Source organism: Macaca mulatta, chromosome 4, assembly GCF_049350105.2.
Source record: "Macaca mulatta isolate MMU2019108-1 chromosome 4, T2T-MMU8v2.0, whole genome shotgun sequence".
NCBI lineage: Eukaryota > Metazoa > Chordata > Mammalia > Primates > Cercopithecidae > Macaca > Macaca mulatta.
The window spans coordinates 20,277,891-20,287,845 of NC_133409.1; the positions used below are offsets into that span (position 1 = coordinate 20,277,891).

General features: G+C 33.9%; 1 protein-coding gene across 1 annotated transcript in view; it reads right to left on the reverse strand.

Annotated features, from left to right (window-relative positions):
* The window catches only part of LOC144340642 (uncharacterized), a 260,636-nt gene extending 251,036 nt beyond the window's left edge, over positions 1–9,600 (reverse strand). Inside the window, exon 1 of the mRNA XM_078001066.1 lies at positions 9,476–9,600. The gene's annotated coding sequence lies outside the window, so the exon portion shown is untranslated. The remainder of the gene's footprint in view (positions 1–9,475) is intronic.
* Positions 9,601–9,955: the final 355 nt, after the last annotated feature.

Sequence of the window (9,955 nt, forward strand, 5' to 3'; positions counted from 1 at the left end):
GGGTTTGGGGGACCCCCTAATGCAGATATAGCTGCAGTGACCAAAGACTTAGATCACAAAATCCAAGTCCTTTTGAATACGTAGAGAGCCTTCCCAAGAAGGATGTGTACAAACAAATGCAGACTGTGAAGACTACAATAAATACCCAAATCTTCAATGCCAAGATTTATAAACATCTACAAGCACCGAGACCATCCAGGAAAACATGACCTCATAGGATGAACTAAATAAGGCACCAGGGGCCAATCCCAGAGAGATAGAGAGATGTGACTTTTAAGACAGATAATCCAAAATAACTGTTTTGAGGAAATACAACAAAATCCAAGATAGCAAGATAGCACAGAAATGGAATTCATAATACTATTAGATAAATTTAACAAAGAGATTGAAATAAAAAGAATCAAGCAAAATTCTGGTGCTGAAAAATGCAGTTGACATACTGAAGAAGCATCAAGGTCTCTTAACAGCAAAGTTCATCAAAGAGAAGAAATAATTAGTTTTCTATATATTTGAAAATATATAGTCAGAGGAGACAAGAGAAAAAAGAATGAATGAAGTGCATCCACAAGAGCTAGAAAAGACCTAAAAAGGGCAAATCTAAGAGTTATTAATCTTAAAGTGGAGGTGGAGAAAGAGACAGGAAAAGTTTATTCAAAGGCATAACAACAGAGAACTCTTCAAACCTAGAGAAAGATATCAATATTCAAGTACAAGATTATAGAACACCAAACAGATTTAACCCAAAAAGATTACATCAAAATATTTAATAATCAAACTCCCAAAGGTCAAGGGTAAAGAAAGGATCCTAAAAGCAGCAAGAGAAAATAAACAAATAGCATACAATGGAGCTCCAATAAGTGTGGCCACAGATATGTTAGTGGAAAATTTATAGGCCAGAGAGTGACATGACATATTTAAAGTGCTCAAGGAGAAAAAAAAAAAAAAACAACACTTTTACTCTAGAATTGTCTATCCAGAAAAATTATCCCTCAAAAATTAGCAAGAAATAAGCAGTTTCCCAGACAAACAAAAGCTGAGAGGGCTTTCATCAACATCAGATCTGTCATACAAGAAATGCTAATGGGACTTCTTCAATTTGAAAACAAAAAGATGTTAATGGGCAACAGGAAATAATCTGAAGGCATGGAATTAACTAGAAACAGTAAGTACACAGAAAAACACAATTATAACACTGTATTTGTGGTGTATAAACTAACATCTCAAGTAGAATGATTAAAAGGTAAAGCAATCAAAATAATAACTACAACAACTTTTCAAAACAACACAATAAGATATAAATAAAAAAGAACAGAAATTTAAAAGGCGGGGACAAAGTTCAAGTGTAGAATTTTTATTAGTTTACTCTTTGCTTACTGGTTAGCTAGCGTGTGCAATCAGTGCTAAATTGTCATCAGTTTAAAATAATGGGTTACAAGGTATTATTTGCAAGCTTCATAATAACCTCAAAACAACAAACATATAACAGATACACAAAATAAAAAGCAAGAAATTAAAACATGTACCAGAGAAAATCACCTTCACTAGAAGGAAGACAGGAAGTAAGAAAAGAAAGAGTAGACCACAATACCACCTGTAACCCGTGTGTGTATCTGTTACATGAAAAGATGAAACAAAATGGCAAGAATAAGTTCTTACTTATCAATAATAACCTTGAATGTGAATACATGGAACTCTTCAATCAAAAGGCACAGAAGTGCTTAATGGATTAAAAAACATAAGACCTAAAAATCTATTGCTTACAAGAAACAAATTTACCTATGAAGACATACATAGATGCCAAATAAAGGAATGGCAAAGGATGTTACATATAAATGGAAACCAAAAAAGAGCAGGAGTAGCTCTAGTTATATCAGACAAAAGAGATTTCATGACAAAACAATATAAAACAAAAGTCATTCTATTATATGCCTCAACATTGGAACATTCCAGATATATAAAGAAAATATTATTAGAACTAAACAGAGAGCTAGACCTTAGTACAATAATGGCTAAAAATTTTAACACCCTACTTTCAGCATTAGATAGATCACACAATCAACATAGAAACATTGGACTTAATCTGCACTATAGACCAAATAGACCTGAAAAATATTTACAGAATATTTTATCTAAGGGGTACAGAATATATTCTCCTCAGGACACAAATTATTCTCAAGGATAGATGATATTTTATACAAAGTGAGACTTAAAACATTCAAAAATTGAGATTATATAAAATATCCTCTCTGACCGTAATGGAGGAAACCTAGAAATCAATAATGAGGAGTTTGGGAATCTATAAAAATACATGGCAATTAAACAATAGGCCACTGAATGACCAGTGGGTCAATGAAAAAATTAAGAAGGAAATTGAAATTTTTTTGAAACGGGTAATAGAAACACAACATTCCAAAACCTATGAGATACAGTGAAAGCAATACTAAGAGGGAGGTTTATAGCTCTAAGTGCCTACATCAAAGAAGTAGAAAACTTCAAATAACCCAAGAAACTAGAAGAGTAAGAGCATACCAAACCCAAAATTAGTAGAAGAAACAATAAAGATCAGTGCAGAGATACATAAAATTAAAATGAAGAAAACAATACAAAAGATCAATAAAATAAAAACATGTGTTTTTTGCAAAGATATACAAAATAAACAAAAACCTTTAGCCATACTAACTATGAAGAAAAGAGAGAAGACCCAAATAAATAAAAGCTGAGATGAAAAAGGAGACATTACAACTGAAATTCAAAGGATCATTTCCGGCTACTATGGGCAACTATTAAATACATGGCAATATACTGGAAAACTTAGAATAAATAAATAAATTTCTAGACACATATTAATACAACCTACCAAGATTGAAGCATAAAGAAATCCAAACCCTGAATAGACCAAAAACAAATAACAAGAATGAATCCATAATAAAAAGTTTCCCAGCAAAAAGACCCCAGGACCTGATGGCTTCACTGCTGAATTCTACCTAATATTTAAAGAGAACTTATACCAGTTCTACTCAAACTATTCTGAAAAACAGAAGAGAAAAGAATACTTCCAAACTCAGTCTATAAGGCTGTTATTGCCTTGATACCCAAACCAGACAAAACATATCAAAAATAAAGAAAACTGCAGGACAATATGCCTGATGAATATTGATGCAAAAATCTTGCACAAAATACTAGCAAACTGAATTCAACAACATATTAAAAAGATCATTCATCATGACCAAATGAGATTGATCCCAAAAACATAAGCATGGCTCAACATATGCAAATCACTCAGTGTGATACATCATATTGATAAAAAGAGGGACAAAAACCATATGATCATTTCAAGTGATGCTGAAAAGACATTTGATGAAATTCAATATCCCTTTATAATTAAAAAAACTTTTAAAATTTGGTATAGAAGAAACATTCCTCAATACAATAAAAGGTCATGTACAACAAATTCACAGCTAGTATAGTAATGAATGCAGAAATACTGAAAGCCTTTCCTCTATGATCTGGAACACAACAAGGAAGCCCACTTTCATCACTGCTGTTCCACATAGTATTGGAAGTCCTAGCTACAGCAATCAGACAAGAGAAAAAGAAAATAAAGGGTACCCAAGTGGAAAAGGAGAGTCAAATTATTCTTTTTTGTAGATAACGTAATCTAATTTTTGGAAAAGAAAAGCAAGATTCCACACACACACAAAAAATCTATTAAACTGATAAATTCAGTAAAGTTGCAGGATATAAAATCAACATATGAAAATCAGTAGCATTTCTATATGTCAACAGTTGACAATATGAAAAAGAAATCGTCAATAATTTAATTTACAATAGCGACAAATCAAATTAAATACTTAGGAATTTACTTAACCAAAGAAGTGAAATATCTCTGCAGTAAAAACTATAAAACATTGATGTAAGAAATTGAAGACGACACCAAAAATATGGAAATATATTTCATGTTCACCGATTGGAAGAATTAATATTGTTAAACTGTCCATACTACCCAAAGCAATCCACAGATTCAGTGCAACCCTGATATAATTTGAATGTACGTATGCACCTAAATCTCATGTTGAACTTTAATCCCCAATGTTGGAGGTGGAGCCTGGTGTGCGATGTTTGGATTATGAAGGTGAATCCCTCATGAATGGGTTGGGCCATCTGCTTGGTGATAAGTGAGCTCTTGTTCTGAGTTCACATGAAATATAGTCATTTAAAAGTCTGTGGTACCCAAACTCTCTCTTGCTCTTGCTGCTGTTCTTGCCATGTGACATACCTGCTATCCTTTGCCTTTGCCTTCTGCCATGATGGGAAGCTTCCTGAGTCCTCCCCAGATGCAGATGCAACTATGTTTGCTGTACAGCCTACAGAACCAGAAACCAATTGAAACTCTTTTGTTGTAAATTGCCCAGTCTTAGGTGCTTTTTTATAGTAGTGCAAGAATGGCTGAATACAAACCCCTATCAAAATACCAATGACATCTATCACAGAAATTTTTAAAAATTCTAAAAGTCATATGGAACCACAAAAGACCCAGAATAGCCAAAGCTAACCTGAGCAAAAATAACAAACCTGGAAGAATCACATTACCTGGCTTCAAACTGTACTACAGAGCTGTTATAATCAAAATATCATGGTACTGGCATAAAAGCAGACACACAGAGCAATGGAACACAACAGAGAACCCAGAAACAAATCCATACATCTACTGTGAACTCGTTTTTAACAAAGGTGCTAAGAACATACACTGGAGAAAGCACAGTCTCTCCAAATAAATAGTGCTGGGAAAAGTGGATATACATATGCATAAGAATGTAACTAGACCCCTATCTCTTGCTGTATACAAAAGTCAAACTTTGTTGTATACAAAAGTCAAAAATTGGTTACAGGCTTTAAAACTTCAAACTATGAAACTAATATAAGAAAACACTGGAGAAACTCTTCATGACATTAAACTGGGAAACATTTCTTGGGTAACACCCCACAAGCACAGGCAACCAAAGCAAAAATGGACGAATTGGATCATATTAAGTTAAAAAGCTTTCACATAGAAAAGTAAACAACAAAGTCAAGAGACAAGACAACCCACAAGGTGGGAGAAAATATCTGCAAACTACCCATCTGACAAGGGATTAATAATCAGAATACATAAGCAGCTCAAACAATTCTATGTGAAACAGATATAATAATCCAACTTAAAAATTAGCAAAAGATCTAAATAGACATTTCTCAAAAGACACAAATGGCAAACAGGCATATGAAAAAGTGCTCAACATCACCAATCATCAGAGAAATGCAAATTAAACTAAAATGAGCTATTATCTCATCTCCGTTAAAATGGCTTTTATCCAAAAGACAGGCAACAACAAGTGATGGCAGAATGTGGAAAAAAGTCAACCCTTGTACAGTCTTGGTGGGAATGTAAATTAGTACAACCACTGTAGAGAACAGTTTGGAGGTTCCTCCAAAAACTAAAAATAGAGCTTCCATATGATATAGCAATCCCACTACTAAAAACAAAACAAAACAAAACAAACAAACAAACAAACAAAATGAAAAAAATAAAGAACATCCAAATTGAAAAGGAGAAAGTAAACTTATTCTTGTTTTCAGATAATATGATCTTATATTTGGAAAAACCTAGAGTCTGCTCTCCTATGTTTATGGCAGTACTGTTCACTGTAGCAAAGATTTGGAAGCAACCTAAGTGTCCATCAACAGACGAATAGATAAAATGTGGTACACATACCCAGTGGAGTACTATTCAGCCATACAAATAATGGGATTCTGTCATTTGCAATAACATGAATGGAACTGGCAATCATTATATTAAATGAAATAAGCTAGAGAAAGAAAGACAAACACTGCATGTTCTCACTTATTTATAAGAGCTAAAAATTACGGCCGGGCGCGGTAGCTCAAACCTGTAATCCCAGCACTTTGGGAGGCCGAGGCGGGCGGATCACGAGGTCAGGAGATCGAGACCATCCTGGCTAACCCGGTGAAACCCCGGCTCTACTAAAAAAAATACAAAAAACTAGCCGGGCGAGGTGGCGGGCGCCTGTAGTCCCAGCTACTCGGGAGGCTGAGGCAGGAGAATGGCGGGAACCCGGGAGGCGGAGCTTGCAGTGAGCTGAGATCCGGCCACTGCACTCCAGCCTGGGCGACAGAGCGAGACTCCGTCTCAAAAAAAAAAAAAAAAAAAAAAAAAAAAAGAGCTACAAATTAAAACAATTGAACTCATGGAGATAGAGAATTAGAATCAGGGTTACCAGAGACGGGGAAGGGTAGTATGGGGTTTGGGGTGCAGTGATGGTTAATGCCTACAAAAATATAATTAGATAGAATGAATAAGATCTTGTATTTGACAGCACAACAGGATGATTACAGTCCACAATAACTTATTGTATACTTTAAAACGCCTAAAATAGTATAATTGGATTGTTTGTAATACAAAAAAAGAATAAAAGCTTAATGTAATGGATATCCCATTTATTCTGATGTGGTTATTATGCATTGTATGCCTGTATCAAAATGTTTTACATACTACACAAATACATACACCTCCTATGTACTCACAAAAATTAAAAATTAAAAAACAAATATTAAGCATATAAAATTGGGAACTTAAAAAAAACAAAGACTATATTTAAACATATGGAAATAAGTACTGTTTGAAAGTACTTGAATCATACTTACAATATTTTAACATTAAGTATATTTTTTTCCTACTGACCCTTGACTAATTATGTAATGTAGACATAAACATTTGATTTTCTGTTTATAAGTCCATCCTTACATGTTAAACAATTATTCAAATGCAAATATCTGGACAATAATTGTTGGAATTTTCAACAAATATGTAAAACTAGAAATTGGAGGTTTTTTTAAGTTTTGGCAAATTAAAAAATATTAATAACCTGATATAATTTTAATAATGCAAACATACATTTATTTTTGTAAGACTGCTAAGATTACGTGTGGGCTTCTCATATAATGCTATGCATATCCTTGGATTGCCTTATGCTGTGGCAACAGGTATACAAACCAATGGTGAACACAGCATGTAGCTTCCTGGAATTTATTTTATATTCTAAGATTTAGAGGAACAAATGCATTATTTTATATTAAAATAGACATAGGCATATTATAAACTAAAACTCAAAAATTGCCATAAAATTTTAGGATAAAATTATATTTATTTGTAATTTTTTTAGTACAACCAACCAGTTACAGCCATGTTTCTGATTTACAGAAAATGATTATTACTCTTTATTATTTTTTGGTGAGAAAATTTAAGAACTATTAGATTATTTCTTTCTTTTTCGGTTCTTAATAAAATACTTGCATATATTTATAATACCATCATTCTTTCTGGATAATTTTATGAGTAATCTTTAATTAACATATCTCTTCGATAAATAAACATAATTGGCCATGAACAAGACTATTAGGTGACTAATAACTCCCACTCCCCAGGCAGCTCATAATCACAAAATTGAATCTAAGAAATTATTAGCTACTTTGGAAATTCACCTTTAACAGAATGGTTTAGCTTGTAAATAGAAATGGAAATTATTCTAAGTAGGAGAAACTACTTAACTGATTGTATTAATTGATTTTCTTACAAATATCCATAACATACAATTTGTGAAACGTGTAGGGATTTTTCTGTCACACTGGATAGTAAATTAGAGGTTTTGCAGAGTGAAGCGCTGAAGAGATTTGAGATTCTCTTGGTAACACCTATATTCTTAATTATAAGAAACCTTTTATAAATTTTATAAATTTCTGAAAAATAAGTGAATTTTGTGGCATTAGTTAAAAATAGGTACCTGAATTCAATCAAGTATAAAACTTATAACTTATTCCATATTAATACTACGACCAATTCTAATAGCGCGGAATATCTGCTCATGGTCTGGTCTGAGGACGTGCAAAGCTCTAAACCAAGGACCAGCAAACTATGGCCCATAGGCAAAACCTAACACTGCTTGTTATTATATTGCCTATGAGCTTAGAATGGTTTTGCCGTTATAAAACAATTAAAAGAAAAATCAAAATAACATTCATTACATATGAAAACTACATGAAATTCTACTTTCAACGTCTATAAAAATTTATCCACAATTGTTTACTGTCTATGGTTGCTTTCGTGCTATAACAGCAGAGTTGAACAGTTGTGAAAAAAACCATAGGACTAAAAACCCTAAATATTTATTATCTGACCCTTCATAGAAAATTCTGCTATCCCATGTTGAAGATTTTTTTCTTAATAGATATTTGTTCTTAAAGTCTGTAAGTTTTATTTCATCAGATGCTTCCTCTTGTGTCTGGAACTCAGTATTGTCCAAGAACATATTTTACTTATTCAAACATTTGTGGCATCTTCTAGTCAAGATTTTAGTCACTTTCTAGTGGAAATTTAACTCAATGTATTTTCTCTAGGGTGTCACCATTACTACAACTAAATAAGTAGAGATTTACTAGGCAATTACTTATCTGTTCTTTAAGAAAAAAAGCTTTAAAAAAAAAAGCTTTTATGTAAATAAGTATTCTAGGTTTCTGTTAATTTCATATAAATTTACAAATCTCAATCATGACAACAATTAGTTGAATTTAAATCATAAACCCATAGCTAAATATATTATTATTAAAGTTTTGGCACACCTCTTTAATTCAAAAGCAGGCTTAATTGATTTTGTAATGTAAATATTAGGGGTCATTACAGTTTTTTTAAATAACAACTTTTACAAGTGATGGAATGAAATCTTTGGCTTCTGGGAAGAATTAGATACACTTTTCCCAATTCCCCCAGGTAAATACTACAATCCCTGGACCTTATATGTGGAACCGACTGAACGTTGGAGAGAACGAAGAAGACTAGTCAAGAAACTTAGAGTGCAAGTAACAACACAGTAGTGAGTTCTCTAGGATTTCCTCTTTCTTCTCCCTCTCTCCCTCTCCCCCTCTCCCCTGTCCCCCCCGCCCCCTCTCTCTCTCTCTCTCTTTTCTCATAACCTAGAGCTGAAGAAGCAGACAACACAGAAACATCAACTGGAACAAGCAAGAAAAGCTCCAACAAAAGTCTGTGCTCTCTTTCTCTCTCTAGCCATAGGATCAGGAAATGGGCAGGCAAAACAGACAGCTTTTAGTCAACTGCTCTATTCCAACCAAACAACACAGAAACACGTTGGTGCTTTTCCTATTCACGCCAGTTGAGCTGGGAGCATAGACTTTCATGCTACCAGGATATAAGGAGGCACCCTTATCCCACTACTGTGATGGTGCCAGAAAGCAGTGCAGAGAGCCAGGATGTTCAATTCTAATAGATAATAAGGGAGTCTCACCAAATATACAGTGTCAGTGGAGATCAAACATCCCTGCAAGTGACAAAATGTTCCTGAAGGGATATCAGAGGAGCCCTAGTCGAAAGTCAGGATTTTTACCACCGCTAAGCACAAAGGGGGCTTACCTCCTCTGCCTCTTGCCCGCATGGTGTCAATGAAAGCCACCTGGGAGGAGTAATGAGCCATTCTTCTTGCTATTATCCAAGAAACTATCAGTGGAGCTGTAATGGAGAGCCAAAAATCACACACCTGCCAACAGTAACAAGAAATCACACCCCCTTCAGGTGCCAACAGAAATTGAATGGGTAATCTACATGTCCACTCCTACTTGGCAGTAATGAGGTAGCCTCTTTTCCTTCCCCTGCTACAGCAGCATTGAGGGATGCTGGCTCAAATATTGGTGTAAATAACATCCAGAGACTCATGATGTAATTCCTAAACTGCAAAAGTTTCAATGGAAAAATCAAACATCATATTTAAAAAACCCTAAAAATCTCGAACAGAATGAGAAAAGACAATCAATAGACGCTAACACACATAAGACAGAAATGTTAGAATTGTCTGACATAGTAAAAATTTTCAACAAGCAATTGCAAGCACACTTC